This window comes from Rhagoletis pomonella, unplaced genomic scaffold (assembly GCF_013731165.1).
Source record: "Rhagoletis pomonella isolate Grant_MI unplaced genomic scaffold, Rhpom_1.0 Rhpom_scaffold_00003, whole genome shotgun sequence".
Taxonomy (NCBI): Eukaryota; Metazoa; Arthropoda; class Insecta; order Diptera; family Tephritidae; genus Rhagoletis; species Rhagoletis pomonella.
This window is the reverse complement of record NW_023458557.1, coordinates 90,070,940-90,094,332: the sequence shown is the minus strand read 5'-3', so window position 1 is coordinate 90,094,332 and position 23,393 is coordinate 90,070,940. Positions and strand designations below refer to the sequence as shown.

Sequence of the window (23,393 nt, the reverse complement as noted above, 5' to 3'; positions counted from 1 at the left end):
AAAAAGTTGAATGAACTATTAAAATATGGGTATCAATCGAAATGTTTTTGGAATGGATATATTTCTGAACTATATGTTTTTAGGCGGATTGCCATATATTTAAAAATTCACATTCAACTTAATTCTACAGTTAATTAAAATTAATAAATGAGAGGTCATATTAAAGAAATTGGTCTTTTACAGGGTGACTTCGAATGTGATGAAATGAAAAACTGACACCATGCGAGACCTCCCTTCACTTAGAGACGGTTGCATAGATTTTGATGAAATATTACACTCGGATCGCTTTTAACTCTGACTAACATTTGGAATAGTTTTTAGATTTTTGAAACTAAATTTTTTTAAGTTTTGCGGGCCCACTACCTATTATTATTACAAATGTTTCTGAAAAAATGGTTAATGAAAAATAGCAATAAAAAAGATCGTGAAAATAAAAAACGAAAATCATTAAGCATGGCCTACAACCGCGGAGAATAACCAAATCACTTAAAACCTGTCAGTTTTCCTGTCTTTTTTTGACAATCGTTCCACAATTATTTATGCATACTTGTATACATGTATGTATGTAAATATGTTTACATACAAAAATAGAGAGTCCACTCATCAGTAGACTGGTATTGATGGTGGTTCTCCTAAATTGACTTATGTGTATTCTCACGAACCTGCACTGTTCTCTTGCTCTTTGTTCAATTATTGTATTTTGCACATTGTCAAGAAATATTTTGAGCAACAATCAATCGTGCGGCATTTTGCGGCAAGTGGAAAAAAATGAAAATGGAAACTGTTTTTTTTTTGCGGCCGCTCTTCTGCGCTGAGAAGCTTTGAGCAGAGAAGATGCATAAAATATAGCATTTACAAATCTTTTAAAAACAAAACGCCTGCAACATTTTCAATGCTTAATCATTTGTTTAATTATCGTTGGGGAAAAAATATTTATGTATTTCCAATTAGCTGCTACTAGTGAATTTCTAATGAGAAGTGTAAATATATTAATATGTGTAGAGCATTTCTCACTTATACAGCTGCTCATTTCAAATAAATTTTTAAATTCACTTATGTACATACATATGTAGGTATTCTCTTGCTGTTTTCGGGAGAGATGTGAGTGCATGTGAGTGACCGTGTTAATTGCGATTGAGAATAAAGTTGCAAACACACGTTTTTATTTATTTTTTTTTTTTTTGGCTGCGGTAATTGTTTATATTGAAGTTATTTTGAGTCGGGTTTTGTTATTTCTTGGATTTTGGTATCATATCAGAAAAATGTGTTAAAAAATTTCGTATATATTTTTTTTTTTTATCTTTTAGTGTCACTGAAACGCGCAGTATCTACATAAACTTGAAATGGTAATTTATATCTAATTGCTGTTTGACACTTAACAAATGTGTTTAGAGTTTGGTGATCAAAATTAATTCGTGTCTTGTCTTATGAGAGGGCTGTGCGGGTTGCGAACAAAGCACATAGCAAATGAGCACTTAGTGAAAAAAATACTTATATAAATGAATACCAATTTTATGTGCGATTCTTGAATAGGAATATCATTTTCATTTTAGCGAAAACCCCCCCCAAAAAAAAAACAAGTAAGAAAGTCTAAGTTCGGGTGGAGCCGAACATTAAATACCTGGCGCAAGTATTAAATATATGTTTTTTCACCTTTCCGAAAGCTACCGCTAGATGGTAAGCCGGGGTGTATCAATTTTGAGTAAATTAGCGTCCTTAAATTTCGAAATATTGAAGTTTCAAGCATTTCTGAAATTTACCGTTATATGAAAAGTGGCCGTAACTTTAGTCTGATTTCAATAATTTTCAACGTTTTGCTTTTATGTGGCAAGCACAATAAAAATACCGAGTTTGGTACAAATTGGTAGAACGGTTACCGATATACATATATGTATGTGATCATAAGTGGGCGGTGCCACGCCCATTTTCCAAAATTTTACTATAAACGCATTTCTTGGTAAAGAATTGTAGCAACCATCAATTTTGAATAAATTAGCTTTAATATTTACTGATTTATCGAAGATTTTGTATTTCTCTAAATTACCGTTATATGGGATGTGGTCGTGGTTATTGTCCGATTTTTTAAAATTTTTGGCCATTTAGTATGCTGTATCAAGGCCAACAACTGTGCCAAGTTTGGAAGAAATTGGCGCAACGGTTACCAAGATATACACATGTAACTATAAGTGGGCGCGGCTACGCCCATTTTTCAAAAATTTATAATATTCTAATTTTTCGTCTGAAAATATCAATTTTGAGTGAATTATCTTCAGTAGTTACTAAAATATCGCAGTTTTTGTATTTCTGGAAATTACCGTTATATGGGAAGTGGGCGTGGTTAAAGTCCGATTTCGCCCATTTTCAATACCAACCACCCTTGGATAAAGGGAAACCTATATACCAAATTTCGTTGAGATATCTCAATTTTTGCTTGAGTTATCGTGTACACGGACGGACGGACAGACGGACATGGCTTAATCGATTTCTCTATTCATTCTGAGCATTTATGTATACATTTGTCTATATCTATCTCGACTCGTTTTGGCTGTTACAAACAACCGTTATGTGAACAAAATTAATATAGCCTTGTGCACAAGTGCGCTCGGGTATAAAAAAATGGGGTAGCTACAGTGGTTTGAAAAATTTTATTTTCTTTAAATAAGAATAATTCTAAAACAAATTGAAGTTATGAACTTTTTTTACACCGAAGTTGAGTAAAATGAGTACATTATTAATTAAACAATTTTTTAAATTTTTTTTAGGATATTTTGGGTATGCAGTTTTGTAACTCAATAAGTTTTAGTATAATAAAGTGCAAGTTTTAAGCGATCAAGTAACTTCGTAAAGTAGATAGGAATTCTGCGAAGCGTTTTTGGTCTCGAAACGAATAAGAAGATAACACAAATTCATTCTAAAATACATGATATATTTCTTCCTTTCATGACCTCAGTCCCTCACCTGCCAACCGTTTAGCTCAGGTACGACGCTTGGTGGAGCCGTCTTAGACGAACTTAGGTCTATAGAAATCAGAAATCAGAAGAAATGCCACTTGTTCTAAGGAAAATAAGAGATACGAAATCGTAAAAAAGGCAGAGGTTATATATCATCTCTTTGAAACGACCTAATCTAACCTCACTTAACTGCTTGAAGGGTTTTGACTCATTGCCTAGGCAAAGCAAATGGATATTTAAGACCAGGTTCGAATAAATTTTGATTATAAAGAGTTTGTATTTTAGGCACTTTCGGATACTATCGCTGTAACAACAACAACAAAAACCCGACACCTCTTTACATAAATCAAACAAATACATATCATCTACTTACATAACAATTCACTTCTCATTACAGCATTCTACAAGCCCAAACGCTGAATTAGAGCACAAACCAAAGGCGGAGAATAAAAAAAAAAAAAAACAGCCAGTGTGGAAAAGAAAAAGTGAAAAAAAAACGGTAGTGTGCCCACAAATCGTAGGCGAATGAATGAATGACTGAATGTGCGCTGAATTCGCCCTACAATACATATAATACACGTCGTAAGAAGAAAGCTAAACAATAATAATAAAAAGTGACCGCAAACCAATGTTTTACATATGAGTTGCAAGTGCATACATTGTAGTTGATAGCGTTTCGTTTGGTTTTTTTTTTCACTAAAAAAAAGTTCAGTAGTTGTGCTGACAAGCAGCTCAACATGTTGTCGCTATTGTTGTTTACTTAAATATTAACAAATGTAAAACAAGAAAATAAATATTTATTATAAATATGCATATATTTATATAACCGACGGTCACAAGTGGAAATTGTATATACGTACATAAGTACATACCTACTTATGCACGTACATAAGTTTAATTAATAACGCAATTGTTCATGCAGTAATTTTTAAAATTACAAAATATTCTTACTTGAGTGTGAAAAAATATTTAAGCAAGTAGTGAACTGAATTCAGTTTTATTCGTATCTTCTGCGACTTCGATTTGTTTGGCCGAAAAAGTGGATGCAAATGAATATTTGACAGCGAATCGCTTTTATGTAAGTAGTAAATATTTTATTTAAAAATTTTATTCACTTTTGTAATTTGGTGAAAATAAGCAAGATACCACAATAGTATGTTTCAGTTAACTAATTAACATAATTAAATTTGACTTCTATAGCAGTAAGCAACGTTGTTCAAAAACACTTTAGAGGAAAAAGCTTTCTTTTATTGTAACACCCGTATTGTAATGCTTTATTTGATTTCCTATTTAATAGAATTGAAACTTTTAAACTGGTGGCAACCCCCTTCAAAATATTTTATTAATAAAGTATATTCTCTGTCCAGACGCACGTATTAAATATTTAACAAAACTTGTTTATTAAATTGATTTTGAATTAATAACCAGGTGACAACGCCCTTCAAAAATATTTTATAAACAAGGATTACCTGAACATCTCTTTTAAAAAGCATTTCAGAAAAATGCAAAGCTTTTTCAACCTCTCTCGTTAGACAGTCATATTTAAATATTGAACTCTACTTGTCTATTAAATTGATTTTGAATATATAGATAGGTGGCAACCTTGTCAAAAAAAAATTTAGAAATAAAGCTTTCTTAAGCCTCTTTATTTTAATTTCCATATTGAAATATTTAATTTAACTTATTACATAATTACATAAATTGATTGTGAATTACTGAATATGTGGCAACTCTCCTCAAAAATATTTTCAAAATAAAGCGCTCCTAAACACCTTTCGTTTGATACTCATATTCAAATTAATTTAATTTATTTAATTTAATTTAATTCATTTGTAATTTTGAAACACGTGGCAACCCTCTGGCAAATTAGTTAAGTTATGAAACTTACTTCAGTCCCTATCGTTTGATATCAATACAGAATATTTCATTTAACTTGTTAAATAAATTTCTATTGAATTACTAAAAAGGTGGCAACTCTCTTAAACAAGTAAAACTTACTTAAGCCTCTTTCGTTTGACACCCATATTAAAATATTTAGTTTAACTTTTCAATTAAAATAATTTTGAATTACTGAAAACTTGTACTTACTGAACTTGTTAATTTAATTGATTTTGAAATGCTAAAGAGATGGCAACCCTCCTGAAAAAAATTTAAACAAATCGTTTGAACAATTTTCGTTTGAAACTCACATCGTTGTAATATTTTCGCTTAATTTAATAATTATATGATTTTAATTTTTGAAAAAGGTGGCAACACGTTTCAAAATATACTCTATATTTTGATCCAGGTGTGGCAAATTTCCGTCGAGTGAGCGTATAAACATTTATATTGATAGCTAAGCAGTCGCTGAGGCTCTATTTTCACATACATATATACACATATGTATGTATCTATGCACTACTTACTCGGGCTAGCCATGATAACAATCGTCTAATCAGGACGCAAACAAGGGAGGGCGTTCTCACTAGAGAGGACATACCAATTTCTTTACAGGAAATCGAAGGTCCAAAGATTTGCCTATGTACCGCCAGGTAGACAGGATGTCCAGGGCTAAAAAGATTAGGCGTAGATCGCACGATAGAAACCTTACCGATTTCTCGTAATCAATGGTTCAAAGGCAAAACAGCGGACGTTCTTTTGATCTGTGAGAGTTTTTTTTTACTGGCCGGGAAGCATAACCTACTCTAAGCTTCGAGATGCGAAATGTACACCAGACTCAGCTTTAAATTCACCGTGCGAGATTATTAACTAAGCCAAGAGCTAGACTATTATCTTAAGAGAAAAATAAATGACAGCCAACCTTATCTGATTTCCTCTTAAATACAATTACCAACTAAAAAGGGTTACAATTCTTTGCAATTCCTTGCAAAGATTGCTTATTTTAAATCCAAAAGTGGCTTCGTAAAATTTGACGACTATGTGTTTTGGACAGTGGAAAAATGATTGGGTTTCTAGGAATAGGTAGTTGTAAGAAGCTTGCTTTGAACGAAAGTAAACGGTCTTAAATCCAGACACTCTTTCAAAAGGTTTGGCTAAAAACACCTTCACTAACAGTTTCAAGACTAAACTTATACTGAAGTTGAATGGCTTCTTAGTGGATGATTCAAATATATCGTATATCTAGGTGAGTATCATCCCGCACTTAAGCTTAACCCCCATTCTCATCTTACTCAAATTCAACCACACAACTTTGTTTCGTTCGTTCTTATGGTAATATTTCTAACAAAATGCACAGGACTCCAACTAACAATGCCGAAATTACGAAAAATTTGGGTCATTCAAAAAAATGCTAATGGCCTTAATGACTGATTTTTTAAGGTTATTTTTTTTAGATGCCGGAATTTGTCAAAAATTTTTGCCATTTAATGCTTAGTGGTAATCCAGCATAAGATTTTCTTTTGCAGTTTCGCTCGATATTTTTCTAATGTTCAAAAATATTTATGCGACCATATGTTTGGCAGCTGTTACGATTCTCTGGATCGGCAGAGTTTTTAAAGCAATTTGTGAACGTAAGTGGCCTTTAACCATATGCGTAAATATGTGTGTACCTACAAACATATGTATTTATGTATGTAGTATCATAAAATAATTTATCTGCAAGCGAATTCCTAGCGAATCATACACTTTTGGGTCTTTTATGGCAGCCATACAAAACATTTCTTCTGCAATCGATGTCATTTGTGAGCTGGAGCGAATCGAAAATACCTCCAAGGATCGTGATTTTATAGTCATATTCTTTTGGGTTTTTTAAGAAAACAAATCGATAAAAATTACGATAACAAAATCGATTAAAATATCGATACCCAAATCGATAACAAACTCGATAAAAATATCGATAAGAAAATCGATAAGTCGCGAGAATACCGAAATTCCCGAAATAGTTCCCAGGCTGAGTCTCTGTGACTCTATATCATTTTCTTTATAATTAGCTATATTCTAATCCTTCTATCTTTATCTTCATCTCTTTATTCATGCTCATCTTGTTCTTAATATTTATCTTTATCATCTTTATGTTTATCATTTTCTACATTACATATTCCCCTTCACCTTTGCCCTTATACTAGTAAAATTTTTAAATTTACCTTGGTCTTCATTTTTGCCTTTAACTTTACGCATCTTTGTTTTTGTTTTTATTTATACTTTTGACTTTATCCTTTTCTTTATCAATAACATAAAATAACTTATTTACGGACTTAGCAAATTTTCCATTCATTGAATATAAACGAGAAAACATAAAATAAGGACCTTTACCCTTTTCGAAACGATGCATTTCTAATTTATCTAGTCTGCTGTATCAAAATATGATTTTTCATAAAAAGTGAAGTTAGCAACTTTTCATTCTAAGCTAGCGATACTCGAGTTTTACAATCAGTTTATCGTAAATTTTAAATAATTTTATTTCATGGAATGTTTAAATGCTTTCACATATTGAATTTTTACTCACATTCATAAAAGTTATGACTCAATGTGAATTGCGGATTACTTAAAAAATATCCCGCAATCCCGGAATCGCAATTTTCCTCACATTTTGGCATCCCTAGTACACATGTTTATGATTAAGTACAAGTGTTACTTTTCTCGCTTGAGCGTGAAATTGATTTTCTAAGCCTTGCGTTCGCTCTTTCAGCATTTTTACTGATAAAGTGAACTCAATGGAATGGAACTAGTACAGTCACAAATCTACATACATACATACGTTATTATTTAAGTTGCCCATAAGCACTTTGACTAAGCATTTTATACGCATACATACATATCTGTGGACATTTGACAAAACTACTTAAGTCTCTCTTTCACGAACAAACTAAATAGCATATGTCGCCAAAACTCTTTTTAAAGGCAGCGCAATAAACTTTATTTAAATGAAAGTATTTGGTTGTTGAAAACAGAAACATTTAAAAGTTTGTGAACAGCGATAAAATAATTTAATATTTATTTCGAATTATAACATTTCACTCTTTGGCGGTAAAATATGTTTTGTCGACATTATGCTATGTCGACATGCTATTTGTGGTTTGTCCGTAAAAGACAGACTTAATGTTGTTTTGTCAAATGTCCACAGATATGTATGTATAAGCTAAGATATTCTTGATATTATATTTAAATATTGTATATACTAAGTGATATCTGTAATAGCTGTAAAAAGCAATCTTTGAACAAAAATTTATGAGAATAACGCAGAAAAATAACGAGAAAACGCAAAGAATTTGCTTCAAACGGCATAATACATATGTATGTATATAAGCTTTAGTATATATTTTGTTGCCCTTAGGGCACGTTTTCTTTTGTTTTATTTATTTACTAATCGCGAATAGAATAGATTGAAGGGTTTATTTCGCATAAGACCACGTGTGCGCTGCTGTTAAGCGTCACTATATATTGTATGTGGATTTCCTAAGGTAAAAGATATGTGTACATACATGCATACATATATACATAATCGAAAATTTACATACATATTTGAAAATACCTCCAAAAATCGAGTTTTTTTCATAAATAAAGTTAAAAATATTTTTTTCTTAATCACCTCAGATGATAGCCGAGTTTAAGCTTAAAAAGTCTGTTTAAAAATGTTTAAAACTTTTATCAGCGAAATCAAAGTAATACGAGTTTTTTGGAGATATTTTAAAATCGGTCTAGCTCACGTAAATCTTCATATTTTTCCGCAATATTTTTGCGGAAGTCTTAAAATATGATAAATTTTATAATTCCGTTGGCAAAACCGCCACTTACACATACATACATACGAATTAGTGAGTATGTGTATAAATACATAAAATTTCTTGCATGCATACAATAGCGAACTCCAATCAAGAATAAATTTATTTAATTCTTCACTCTAATGAGGATATAGAAAAAAAGTCAAAGGTTATTTGCGTACACCTGCTGTCAATCAAAGCCGGAAATGTAATATATGCTTTTGTACATTTGTATTATATGTACATATTTACTTACACATAAATGTAAGGCGATAAGCGGTAAATGAGAATAGAATAAACACGATTTACTTTGGAAAAAAGAAAACATAAAACTAACTACTACTAAGCCTTACGCATTTGTATCGAAGCACTGATAGCGACTGCACTGTAAACATTCGCACTCATTTTCGAGCCAGAAAAGTGTAAGAATCCTCATTATGAGCGCAAAAAAGTTAAAAAAGAGCATATTGCCCGTCTTAGAAGGGCACCCCAATACGAATCCAAGTCAGGAGTCATATTAGAGTCTGGAATATGAAGTTTTTCTGAGTCTTAAAAATATACATATATTCTTTATGATTACTAGTAAAATTTTACTTCTACGTGAACTTTATTACTTTTGATCAACTCAGAATTTATGATACCAAAATAATCCGAAATGAGTCAGTCTGGTTGACTGGTCTCAGAATCATATTTTTTACGAAGGAAAGACTCAGCACTCAGAAAATTGTTAAAAGAATCAGATAAAATATGTAGAACACAACACTATTTGACTGCATTAACAGGGAAATTCTGGCTAATGGTGATTTCGTTTCTTCCCAAAAATGTTGCCCTCTTGCCCTTGTCTAGTTCACGCATTTCATAATAAGTATGTATTGCCGTTTTAAATAACCATCTGATTTTCAGGGGGCCCATCTCCCTTGTTATAGTTTCAAAGGCAAGAGAATGTGCCTTTTTTTCCTTCCAAAAGTGTGACATTTTAAGAAACGAACACAAAATTTTCTTACCCTTTACCTTGAATTTAGAATCGAACACGAAAAGAGAAAGCGTCAATCAAAAGGCGAAATTTTTTGGTAGAAACGAAATCGCCATAAGGCTTTTGTAAGCCAATTGAAAGATCGTAGGTAAGATAGTTTGAAAGATTTTGTTTATTCTGGCACGATCTCCATTGCCAACTTTCATGGTGGAAAGCCCTTTTGCCAGAAAGCATTTGCGCATGCTCAAAATGGAGATGTACATACATACATACATATATAAATTTGCTCGCGCTGCTCCAATAATCGCAATGGCCGAGAGGTCTGAGGTTCGAATCCTCAGTGAATTTCTTCCTTTTTTAATAATTTTTTACTTAATTTAATTTTAATTTTTAAGTATTGTTTTAAAAATAAAAATATGAATGTATATATTTTTTAATTTCATTTAATTTTTAGAAACTTTTTTTGCTTTGATTTTTTTAATTTAATTAACTTTCAATTTATTAGATTTTATGGTTTTACCAAGAAAAATATTAATTTAATTTAATTTTTAGAAACCTATTTTTTACTTTTTTTTTAACTGGGTGATATTTTAATTTTTGGATTTTATTGTTTTGAAAAAATATTTTTTTTTTGATTTAATTTAATTTTAAGAAACTTATTTTTAAAGTTTTTTTTATTAATTTGTTAAATTACCAGAGGGTTAGGCGACTTACGGAAGGTTTCAAGACCGGGGCGAACTCCTGTAAGAACAACAATGGCGACCTAGTGACCGATGTCCAGAGTATACTTAAATTGTGGAGGGAACACTTTTATAACCTACTGAATGGTAGCAGCGCTGAAAGTAGTGAGGAAGACGAACCCGAGTCCCCAGTCGATGATGATGGACTAGCTGTCCCACCGCCTGACTATGACGAGGTACGAATAGCGATTACGCGGCTGAAAAACAACAAAGCTGCTGGAGCTGACGGCCTGCCAGCCGAGCTATTCAAGTACGGCGGCGAGGAGCTGATGAGGTGCATGCATCAACTCTTGTGCAGAATATGGTCAGATGAACGCATGCCCGCCGTACGCGCCAACTACCGCGGAATCAGCCTTCTAAGCATAGGTTATAAGGTCTTATCGAGTGTATTGTGCGAAAGACGGAAGCCCACCGTCAACGAGCTGATTGGACCTTATCAGTGTGGCTTTAGGCCTGGAAAATCCACCATAGATCAGGTATTCACAATACGCCAAATCTTGGAAAAGACCCGCGAGAATAGGATCGACACATACCATCTATTTGTCGATTTCAAAGCCGCTTTCGACAGCACTAAAAGGAGTTGTTTATACGTCGCGATGTATATCCCCGCGAAACTAATACGGCTGTGTAAAATGACGTTGAGCAATACCACCATCTCCGTCAGAATAGGGAAGGACCTCCCCGAGCCGTTTGATACCAAAAGAGGTTTCAGACAAGGGGACTCCCTTTCATGTGATTTCTTTAATCTGATGTTGGAGAAGATAATAAGAGCGTACAATTGCTGGCGTATGCCGACGACATCGACATTTTCGGTAAAAACAAAGGCTACGTCTGTTCTGCCTTCTCGGGATTGGATAGAGAAGCAAAGCGAATGGGTCTGGTGGTGAACGAGGACAAAACGAAGTATCTCCTGTCATCACACAAACAGTCAGAGCATACGCGTCTTGGCACCCACGTCACTGTTGAAAGTTACAAGTTTAAAAAAGTAGACGACTTCGTTTATTTGGGAACTAGCATTAACACCAATAATAATGTCAGCCTTGAAATCCAACGGAGAATCACTCTTGCCAACAAGTGCTACTTTGGGCTGAGTAGACAATTGAGAAGTAAAGTCCTCTCTCGTCGTACAAAGATCAAACTCTATAAGTCACTCATCATGCCTGTGCTGGTGTATGGCGCGGAGGTATGGACAATGAAAGCATCTGATGAGGCGGCCCTTGGAGTTTTCGAGAGAAAGATTCTGCGAAAGATTTACGGACCTTTACGTGTTGGTGATGGTGAATATCGCAGACGATTTAACGATGAGCTGTATGAGCTTTACAACGATATAGACATAGGCGCAGCGAATCAAAATTCAGCGGCTCCGCTGGCTTGGCCATGTCGTTCGAATGGACAGAAACGCTCCTGCTCTGAAAATATTAAACGCGGGCCGCGATGCTGGTAATAGAGGAAGAGGAAGGCCTCCTCTGCGTTGGAAAGACCAGGTGGAGAAGGACTTGGCTTCACTTGGCATTTCCAATTGGCGTCAGTTAGCGCAGAAGAGATATGACAGGCGTGCTGTTTTGGACTCGGCCAAAATCGCTTAGGCGGTTACAGCGCCATAAAGAAGAAGAAGAAATTAAATTACGATTTGTTTTAAGTTCTACTTTTTATTGTTTTAAGAAGAAAAAAAATTCTCTTTTAATTTAATCTATTCTTTTATTTATTTATTTGTTTAAATTTATTTATTTTCTTTTTTAATTTATGTATTTTTTAAATGTAGTTTTCTTTTAGTTTTTCGATTTTATTGTTTACAAAAAATATATATATTTTGAATGTAATTTAATAATAATAATGTAATAATAGTAATTTATTCTCCTTTTTAATTCCATTTTTATTTTTTTTCTAATTCACTTATCTTTAAATTTCTCAGACTGTGTTGTTTTATAACTTATTTATTTATGAAGTTTTTTTTTTTAATTTGCTTTATTATTTCCGTTTTTAGATTTCATTGTTTGAGAATAAAATATTTATTTTTATACCCGAGCGCACTTGTGCACAAGGGTATTATAACTTTGTTGACATAACGGTTGTTTGTAACAGGCAAAACGAATCGAGATAGATATAGAGAAATGTATACATAAATGATCACAATGAAAAGAGAAATCGATTAAGCGGTGACTGTCTGTCCGTCCGTCCGTCCGTCCGTCCGTCTGTGCACACGATAACTCGAGTAAAAATTGAGATATCTTAACGCAACTTGGTATGTGCATTTCTTTCGGGCGTTGGACGGACGGTATTGAAAATGGGCAAAATCGGACAATAACCACGCCTACCTCCCATATAACGGTAATTTTCAGAAGTACGAAAACTGCGATATTTTAGTAACCACTGAAGATTATTCACTCAAAATTGATATTTACAACAATTTTTAGACGAAAAATAAGAATGTTGTAAGTTTTTGGAAAATGGGCGAAGCCACGCCCACTTATGGTTACATGTGTATATCTTGGTAAACGCTGCACCGATTTCTTCCGAACTTGGCACAGTTGTTAACCTTGGTATAACATACGAAACGGCAGAAAATTTTTAAAATCGGACAATAACCACGCCCACATCCCATATAACGGTAGTTTAGAGAAATGCGAAATCTTCGATAAATCAGTAAATATTAAAGCTAATTTATTCAAAATTGATGGGTGCAACAATTCTTTTCCAAGAAATACGTTTATGGTGAAATTTTGGAAAATGGGCGTGGCACCGCCCACTTATGATCACATACATATATGTATATCGGTAACCGTTCTACCAATTTGTACCAAACTCGGTATTTTTATTGTGCTTGCCACATAAAAGCAAAACGTTGAAAACTATTGAAATCGGACTAAAATTACGGCCACTTTTCATAAAACGGTACATTTCAGAAATGCTTGAAACTGCAATATTTTGAAATTTAAGGACGCTAATTTACTCAAAATCGATACACCCCGGCTTACCATCTAGCGGCAGCTTTCGGAAAGGTGAAAAACATACATTTAATACTTGCGCCGGGTATTTAATGTTCGGCTCCGCCCGAACTTAGACTTTCTTACTTGTTTTATTTAATTTTGTATTGAGACATTTATTTTATTTATATTTTCTATTTTTAATGGCATTTGCTTTTAGTTTTAAGTCTTTATTTTTTTTATCAGGGTATTTGATTAAACATTTATTATGCTTTAATGCATTTTATTGTTGTAAGCAGATTAAAATATGTAACCATATAACCAAATAACTTCATAGCCAAGCAGCATTATTTTTCTGAAATAATCTAAAACTTACGTTAGCACATCTTTCAATTAGTTTTTCGAAAGAGAGAATAAAGCTTTTAAGCTTTGTATTTTGAAAGATTGCGGTGAGTTGAAGGGCAGTTGCCGGAATTTCCCTGTAATCTTGAAGGCTTGCGACTGCTTCCTCTTTTGGGATTAGTTTAAAAGACAAAAAATTGTTTACCATAAAAATTGTAAAGTATCTTAGCAAAGTTCTTGCCTGGGCCCAGGGGAGATAAGCTCAGATTGCGTTTAACAGCTAAAAATCCCGTGATAGCTATGTATAATTTATATAGTCGAGATAAAATTGCGCAAAAGATACGCATTAGCCATAAAATGAAGTGCAGCGTAATTAGAGCAAGTTGAAATTCTGATAAAAACTTGCTTACAAATGTTCGAGTACATATTGTTTACATACAAGTAGATAAAATAAAAAAAAAAAAATCCTTATCTTGAAAACATAAAATTTGCATAAAACGAAACAGAAGTTAGACCGAAATTTATGACAATAAAATATTAATCGGTTAGAAGATGAATGGCTTCATTCTTAAAAAATTAAATAGATTTAAAGAGGGATTTTTTCATATAAATTTGTGAAGCATTTAAAGTCTTCTTAATTTGTTTTTATGAACTTGGTTGTAAGTTTGTACGATAAAAAACAAGTCCCAGACTTGATTGCGAAATGTTATGAGTTCCACAAATTGCCAAATCATAGCGATTAATCTGCAGAGGTTTTCTACCCGTGAAAAGTAACAAACATTGTGATAAGATAAAATGATTTTGTGTGTAAATTATATGCAGACATACAATTAGCAAGGATTTGTAATCTCTTTTTGGTGGTCGTTCACTTGTTCGTACCATTGTAAACTTTCTGGTAATTGTAGCACGTACAGAGTTCGATGTGTTTTTTGTGGATCTCTGCCGGCGAATGCGTCATCTAAAAACTCCCACCCAAACACAATCAACATCTCGACATTTCGAACAGTGCAGACCACTCTACTGCCACAGCACTAGTTGAGACGGTGCTAATGCGTTTTAGGCTTGTTGGGTAAAACATTTTCGTTTTGTAGGCGTAATTCATATAACGAGATCTGAAGGAAGGCGATTGTCCACCTGGTCAGCTATTTACTGTATCAGAATAGGGCTTAGTAGCTCCAAGTTTCGCCCGGTTTTACGAAGCAAACCACACTAATTGGGATCTAAGCTCCTGCTAGGCTGGTCCTTGTCATGGGTACTTTAATATGTTAGAAAAGTATAGGGTGGACATGGGTTGATATGTTTAGGGAGCGGAAATCCACTTCAAAGCGTCAGAATTACCTATTCAATTCTATTTTACTCTAATGCAATCTTAACCTCATACTTCCTTTCGGTGGCATATTTGCGCGTTATCAATGCCCTATAAGGGTGTCCGTGACTTTTACGGTTTTTGATCATAAAATCAAAAAATTTATTGTGCAATTGTGCGGTTGTGGAACTCACCGATTCAACTTAGGAAATCTGATAGTTCTAGTTTCGTTATATCTATAGAGCTGGTAAGAAATTTCGGCCCAAAGTGTTTGAGTCACTTAGACAAAAAACCTGATCAACATAGAAAAAAGTGCATTTACTCCTCGTCTCCCTCGTCTCGATAATTTTTGAACACTTTTGTAAAGACAACCCTTAGCGCAGAATCATTTAACATTAAAAGCTCGAAAACTCGTTTCTTGTGCAATCTCGCTCATATAAAACCCTGGTTTTCACATACATATGTCCAGATTGGCCTTTGATGCTTTTAATGCAGCCTGCCTGTAAACGAAGATACCCAATGACTTTTCCTAATGGAGTCGTATTTTTCTATATTAAACCAAACTGGTTTCTCTATGGAAACTCTTTATTACTTAAAATACACTTAATAAAGTCTTCATGCAGGTTCGTGCGCCAGCTAGCGCTGGGAAAAAATTTTTGTTGATGAAAGTTTGGCTTTTGTAAATAATTTAAGTCTAGGGCCATCTATTGACGGAATTTGAGAGAACATGAGAAAGTCGTTCAGTAAATACCTATTTATTTTAAATTTTACAAATATCTCCACCATCTCCACCAAGCCAAATTGTAGCTTAAACATATCTCGTGACACAATAAGAATATAAAATTTCTTAAAAATCGTTAAATCAAATATTTCTTTTTTGGATGGTTTGCTTTTACTGTACGCAATTGAAAGATATCTGCGTTCAAATACAACACTCTTTTTTTTTGAATTCTTAGTAGTGATAAAAAATAATATTTTTTGCTACAATTAATTACATTAGAATTCAATTAAGGAAAAACCGGCAGAACATTATTACCTCTACATGAACTTTTATTATTTCCTGCTATTGCAGTTTTTATTAATTAATAAATGTTGTAAAACAGATTTTGTGATAAGAGCTGCAATCGTAACTGCTCTTCTAGAATCACAAACTTAGTTTAAGAAATGCACAAATGGTGATAAAAGTCATTAAAAAGGTGCAAGAGGGCACATTGAAATCAGAATAAGCTGTACCATTTAGTCCATCCACGTTAAAGTTCTCTCCTATCCTCATTATTAAATACTTTTGAGAGCTTTTTAACCTCAACAAATTGTATATAGACAAGCTGTGTGCTCCAAAAAAAATCTGTAGACAATTTTAAAAAGCTTATCCCGCGGGATATGCTGTAGCTGTGACTGTTTTTATAAACCAGTGACGATCAGAGAGAGCTTATACTTTCTGCCCTTCAAAAAAAAAAAAAAAATCGCTGAAAGTGGTCATCACTGGTCTAAATTACTGGCTACAGGAGAACTTTTACTCTGTGCGCGTCCAAAAATCGATAGAAGTTTTGAAAAGCTTATCGCGCGAGGTATGTTTTACTCACTACTGGTCTAACATTGCCAGATGTATACTGCTCTTAGAGAATGTCGGCTATCCTACGAATATGAGAACGCCTGATATTTAGATGTAAAGAGCTTTTCACACCCACTTGCTGGAATTTTCAACTTAACACCTTTTGAAGCCTTTTGTCTCCTTTATTGTTCCTAGAGAACACACCCGTAGCTGGAAAAGTCTTTCAAAAATTTGAGTTTTTCATATCAGTAAGATAATATCTATTTCAAACGCGTTACGCTCATAAACAAATCAGATAATTATTTATTTCACTAAGTCATTGGGCTTATCGTACACTTATTTACATATGTACGGATGTATGTGCTTAAAGAGCGCTGGATAAATGGCGTATAACAATCAGTGTTTCTAAATTAGTACACGCGAAGATAACAGTTGTAAACATAGGCAAACAATAACATGTTGACTACATTTATAACATTAACTTTATCGAAATATATGAAACACCGTATGAATAGTAAAGTGCGCAATAAATATAAAATAGTAGACAAATTAACGGTAAAAACTATTTGTGATTGTATTTTAGTGTACTGTACTAGGCAGGGACTTTCTCAAGATTTCTCCAAGTAGTATATAAAAAAAAAACAGCCAAACCATAAAACGCGAGATCAGCTTTTTAAAGTTTTCCTGCCAATGTTTACTATAGACTTTATAGCAGTCTAACGCTGCTAAGTTTTATAAATTTTTTATAGTTTGAAAACTCTCCCAGATCCTGCTTTTACATAAAAGCGTGCACTAGTAAAAGCTCTCTCCTACCTACGTGCAGAACTATTCTGAGCTTTCTATACATATATATTTGTATTAGACTGCTAATCGGAAGAGGGAGCTTGTAGCCTGTTTTTGCGTGAAAAATTTAAGGAATGCTTAAAAAGCTCTATACGCGGACTGCTTGATATCCAGCAACGCTATCGACCGCAGTTTTTCAAAAGCTCTCTGTACAATTCAAATACGGCGGTCACAAAACAAAAGCTTTCCCTGGCTTACAATGGTATAAACGTTAACTGAGTAAGAGAGCTCTATACCCATCACTAATGTACTAATCAGTGCGAAATAAGCAGAGCTTTTACTCTCTGCAGTTTTAGAAAGTTTATTCCGCAGAAGCTGTTTTGATAGGCACTGTATTAGGAGACTCTAACTGGGAAAGAATAGGAATCATTAAGAAGAGAGCGGCTTTAGAAGCCTATGGAGTTGATTGATTAGAGTTTATGTTTTTTTTACGAGGACGGGTGTCATTGTGACACTTAAATAAATTTTAAATTTGTGTTTTAAGGAGGTTAAAGCCCACCTTCGGGGGTAGAGTTCACCACAGATAGTTCTGTCTCTTTCCTTGTCAGCTCGACGGCCATACAGTTACCAAGGACGCCCAGAGATGCAGCTGGTTGCAGGCTCCTCTGTACTCAATGGCTACCTTAAACGTTGTTCTGCTGCATTTTGAAGAATTAATAGCAGCCTGATTGTCAGAATAGATCGTGACATACCGCTCGGCAGGTTAGTTCTGCCTGAAAAACCTCTACATACCCTATCGTTTAGCTCAGAACCGACTGCGTAGATAGCTGTAGATCCTGGGTGTAGGTAAATATGTGGCACTTTGACATTCGTTTCTGTCTGGGATTCTTATGAAGAATTTGCTGTTTAGGTAGAGTATGAGGGGAATAGTATAGTCTAATTTCCGCAACCAACTCGGAAGAGCTTCTAGGGCATCTGCCTATCTGAATCTGGTATCTCTTGGCGGCAGGCTCGAATTTAACCTGAAATTTCTGGAATAGTTTTCAGCGTTACGCTTGCAGTTGTGTTTCCTGTTCAAAATGATCCCAAGGTACTTCACGTCGATTGAGAGAGTAAGCTCTAAACTTTCTAAGGGGGGTAGTATCAAGTAAGGTCTTAGTTGGATCGGCGCTGAGTTCACATTCCTTAGACCATATATTTACAAGGCTCGGGTTAGTAACACGCTCGGAAGATGCCCGGTTTCCCCTTTATCACGATTGCTATGCTCGACAACCAGTGTCCTTAAGATTTAAAAGGTTGGGAGTTACCTGTTAGATTCTATACAAGCGAGGGCAAAGAGAATGCCTCCTTGGGTAGTACCTCAGGCCACATTTAAGTTATGAAAGCGTCCCCTAGTTCTCAAAGAATAGTTCTCTGTTCGACGAGGAGCCCAACAAAATCCATCCATTGGCGGCTCCAGATGTGCCCTTAGAAAATGTTTACTGTTTCCGGGAGAGATTAAAATATTTTTTTTTTTTATTCCGTCCCCCTTTTGGTAGAAAGACAACCTTTGCCATTGTGGTATGTGAGTTAGGGTTAGCCAGGCTGTAAATACCTGAGAAAGCAAAGGGCACAATATGTCCGTAGCTGCTTGTAGTTGCCTAGGAAAGACCCAACTTCCAGGGTTGGAAGGATATTATAGCCCATTCCACCCTATCATAACTTACGATATCTGTAAATTATTAGCGAAGGGATTCGCATGGGACCTTTAATATTTTCGTGTTAAGGTATGGTTGAGTTACTCAAATCAAAAACGCCATTAATTTTATATTTTTAAATTCGAACGGAATCTTAACATATCAAGTGCTACTGATTATATGTGACTAAGTACAAGTACAAGTATTTATGTATTTACAAATATTCTATGTCCATCAGCCGGTCATTGGTATATGCTTGAGTAATTTTGTGTCATAAATACTGATAACTTCATCCAAATTTATATTCGCAATAAAAGTCCATTCATTACAAAGTAATTAGCAATTGAGCAATTTCAATGACTGATTATGTAGTAGCACGCGTTTAATATGCATACAGACATATGTATTAATGAATGTACATACTATGTACATAAAGTACATTCTTACATTGCAATTGAAAAAAGCAATCACTGCACTCAAGTTTAAATTAGAATGATTGAAAACTTTTACTTACATAAACTCTGTAGGATAGAACAAGTATTGAATACTTATAGTTGGCTTTGAGTAGCTGATAACCGGGGTAATAAATTATAATAGGAGTGTACCTACTAGTACTTCAGTCCGATATAATTAATTTGTATTTTAAAAAGGTTTTTCTTAAATTTTTTAAAAACTTTTCTTTTAAATATATTTTGAAATTTAACTTTCTTTTAATTTTTAAATTTTATTATATTAAAAGAAAATATCTTTTCAGATTCAATTGCTTTTAAGAAACTTATTTTATTTTTTTCTCTATTTTTATTTTTTTCGTTTTTAATTTAATATTCTTTTAATTTTTAGGTTTTATTGTTTTAAATAGAAAATGGGTTTGATTTCATTTGGAGTTTGTAGGAATGTATTTTATTTTTGTTTTTTTTTTAAATTTTTTTTTAATTTTAAATTTTCTTCATTATTAGATTTATCTTTTCTTTAGTTTTTATTGCATTAAAAATAAACACTTTTAATCGAATTTTATTTTTAGAAACTTGTTTAATTACTTCCTTTACTTTTAATTTTTCAGTTTTAATCTAAGCTTCTGTTAAGTTTTAGATTTATTTATTTAAAGCGAATTTTTTTAAATTTTACTTAATTTATAGAAACCTATTTAATTTTATCGTTTTTTTACTTATTCGATATTATTGTTTTTTTTTTGTATTACAGAAAAATTATCTAATTCTTAAATTTAAATTAATCTTTAGAAACTTATTTTTCTTCTTCTTAAATAACATTTTAAATCTTCTTTTTTTTGTAATTTTCAGATTTTATTGTTTTAAAACAAATATTTTTTTAAATTTTATTAAATTTTTATAGACGTATTTTATTTTTTCGTTTTTTAACTTCAGTTTATTTTAGTTACTAGATTTTAGTGGTTTAAAACGAAAACTATTTTTTGACTTCATTTAATTTTTAACTTCTATTTAATTGTTTTTAATTTTGCTAATTTCAGTTTCTTTTATGTTTTAGACTTTATTATTTTAAACCAAATGTTTTTTTTTTAATTTAATTTAGTTTTTTGGAATGTACTAAATTTTTTAGTTTTTGAATTTTTTTTCAATATAAATTTCTGTTGAATACCAGATTTCATAGTTTTAAAAATATTGCTCTATTTTGATTAAATTTATTCTTAAAAATTTATTTTTTAAATGTTATTTTTTAATTATAACTAATTTGTTTTATATCATTTAATTATTGGAATTAATTTTTGTCTTTCAAAAGACTGTGGCGAGTTGAAAAATATTTGCCAGAATTGCCCGGTGATGCACCTTCTCTCAGCAATTCGTCGGCAACTTCGAAAGTGTAAAGTTTTTTCTATAGCGCACTCTCTTTCTTCTCCCTGAGCAGCCATTACAAAGCAAACCCATACATTTTCTTTCAAACATTTTGTGCTTTATAACATCCTGTCCGAAAAAAGAATTTTGTACTTTAGCTTTTAAAAGTTCTTTTCAAACCTCTTGAAAGCCGAGTGATTACGATGTGTGAAACATACATACTCTCAGAAAGCGCTAAGGGAGCTGAGGCCTGTCAGCTACTGCTGTTAGCATTGGAACCAGTTCGAGGTTAATTCGTCTCTCCAAACGACTTAAACCTAGGCATATTCAGGGCGAGCAAAAGCACGAATACTGTTTCACCGACTTATCTCTTTTGAAAGTTGTATGCAGTTTCGGCTAGTTTGTGCGGGTAACTTAGATGACCGAAGGAGGAAATGGTACAACTGGATTGCCTGAGCAAAAAACTCTCCACCCTGACGCAATGGGCACCTGCTGAAAAATAAGCCCAATACGAGTATAATTGCCAATAGAATCAGGTAGCGACTTGCATTGACGAACTATGCATTTTCGAAATAGTTAGAGAGTACACAACGAAAGAGTAAACAGTGGAGCATATAATCTGCGGGTGTCCTGCCCTTAGCAGACTGCGAATTATTTCCCTGGACGCAGGCTTTCTACCTAGTCTGGTAGCCACAGATAAGGTAGGGTACAACCATGAGTTCCAGTTTGCCAGGAGGACTGCGATGTTGTTCAACACTGCTCCTGGCACTCAATGATTAGCTGTCTAATGTGGTCGTAGTTTCTCTGGTAATGTAATGGACATTAAAGGTCTCTGCGATGCCTTTCGGAGCCAGTTTACCTGATCTAATCTTCTTTGAATTTTGTTAAGCAGGATACCACGTTTTACCAAATACTGTAACAAATATAAACGAATATCAGGTAGGTCCCAAAGAATACTAAAAGATTTCAAAGGCTTCTCGAAAAATTCCGAAAGAATTCTGACAATAGTCCAAAAACTGCAAAAATCACAAATCATTTAATTTTTTTTCAGTGATTAAAAATAAAAGACTTTTCAAGACTTAGGCAAATCATGTTCTAGATTCCGAGAGAATTCGAGTTTCAATTTTGAAAAATTGAGACAACAATTTTTACAATATGTTATTTTTCCTTTCAATTACAAAATCATTTTTACTGCCGTATAATAACTCGCAGCTATGCCAAAATTATAACGATGATAACGTGGCTTAGCCATCAAAAACACATTAGTATTTACATACAGTACCCTACCCACCTAACGCCAATCCCGTAAATCACTATCGGCATATTGCCTTCAAAGCGGAGATATGACAATATTTCTCTATGTGATAAGTAAAACACCACATTTTATTTCAGTTAATTAGTTTACTCGCTTAAATGTTTAGCTACTTATTTATTTGATCAGGAGCGGAACCAGCGGGGGGGGGGGGGGCTGCGGGGTTAGGGTTTAAACTACGTGTCAGTCAGTGGCGGACCCATGACAGGTGTTTTAATACATAGACGGCATATTATACGTACATATGCGCCATATTAATACACCCCCTGTGGGTCCACCACTGACTGACACGTGGTTTAAACCCTAAAACCCCCCGCTGGATCCGCCCCTGATATTTTGTGTATTAATTTGATCAGGAGCGTATCCAGAAGATGAGTAGGGTGATACTGCAAAACGATCTATGTCTATTAGCACCCTTGACACTTAGATGGTCTCTTACTTCCACCGGAATGCATCTGCAAATCGTTACACACCCTAATAAACGGATGACAAAACTGTCTACCTTTGGCTGATGAATATGAACGATTGCCTGCAGCGATCAAATGCAGATAAAAGAAGGAAGGCAGTGGAAGGTATAGAAAGGAATTGAAAGGGACACAAAAAGGCATTGGAAGGGATAGAAACGCATTAAAAGGGATAGGAAGGCATTGGAAGGGATAGGAAGGCATTGGAAGGGATAGTAAGGCATTGTGATTGTATTTTTGTGAATGTTACTTATGGCCTGTGTATACAATGTCTAGCGCAGTGCTTGTGCGATGTATGAATACATACATATATGTAGGTCTTCATCTCATCCGCGACTTCGTAGAGTTGCCTTCTGGCGTGCCCAAAAAGTGACTTTGCGACCAGCAAGCGCTTAGCATGAAATTGTTCACTCGAATACGGAGAATTGAGCACATGCTGGGTAGGCGGTGTTGAGGTGACAGAAATCCAACTCGTTGCTGTTTGGACCAGAAACAGAAAATAACTATTGAATACTAAGCTCTTTTATTTTTAGATCATTGCAAAATCGTTATTATTGAAGTGAAACTTCTTAATCGAGTTCGGAGATGGTTGCGTTAAATATTTAACACCACGTCATAAAATCTGTATCGTTCGTGCGATTTTCAAAAATGAGGTGTCACAAGAAAGGGCTTGACCTGCAGATGTGCAGTATGGTTTTAGTCTTTTAAAGGGTTGCCATATATACGAAAATCAAATTCAAATTATTTATTAAGTTAAACGAATTATCCCAATATGGGTATCAAAAGAAATGGTTTTGAATAAGTTGTATTTTCTAGCTAAATGTAGGAGGGTTGCCACCTGTTTCAAAAGTAAAATTTAGTTA

At 33.8% G+C, this 23,393-nt stretch overlaps 1 protein-coding gene across 1 annotated transcript in view; it reads left to right on the top strand.

Annotated features, from left to right (window-relative positions):
• The window catches only part of LOC118735739 (beta-1,4-glucuronyltransferase 1), a gene marked incomplete in the record, with an annotated part of 305,895 nt that overhangs the window by 5,088 nt on the left and 277,414 nt on the right, over nt 1-23,393 (top strand). The window contains 1 exon segment of the mRNA XM_036465678.1: nt 3,354-4,029.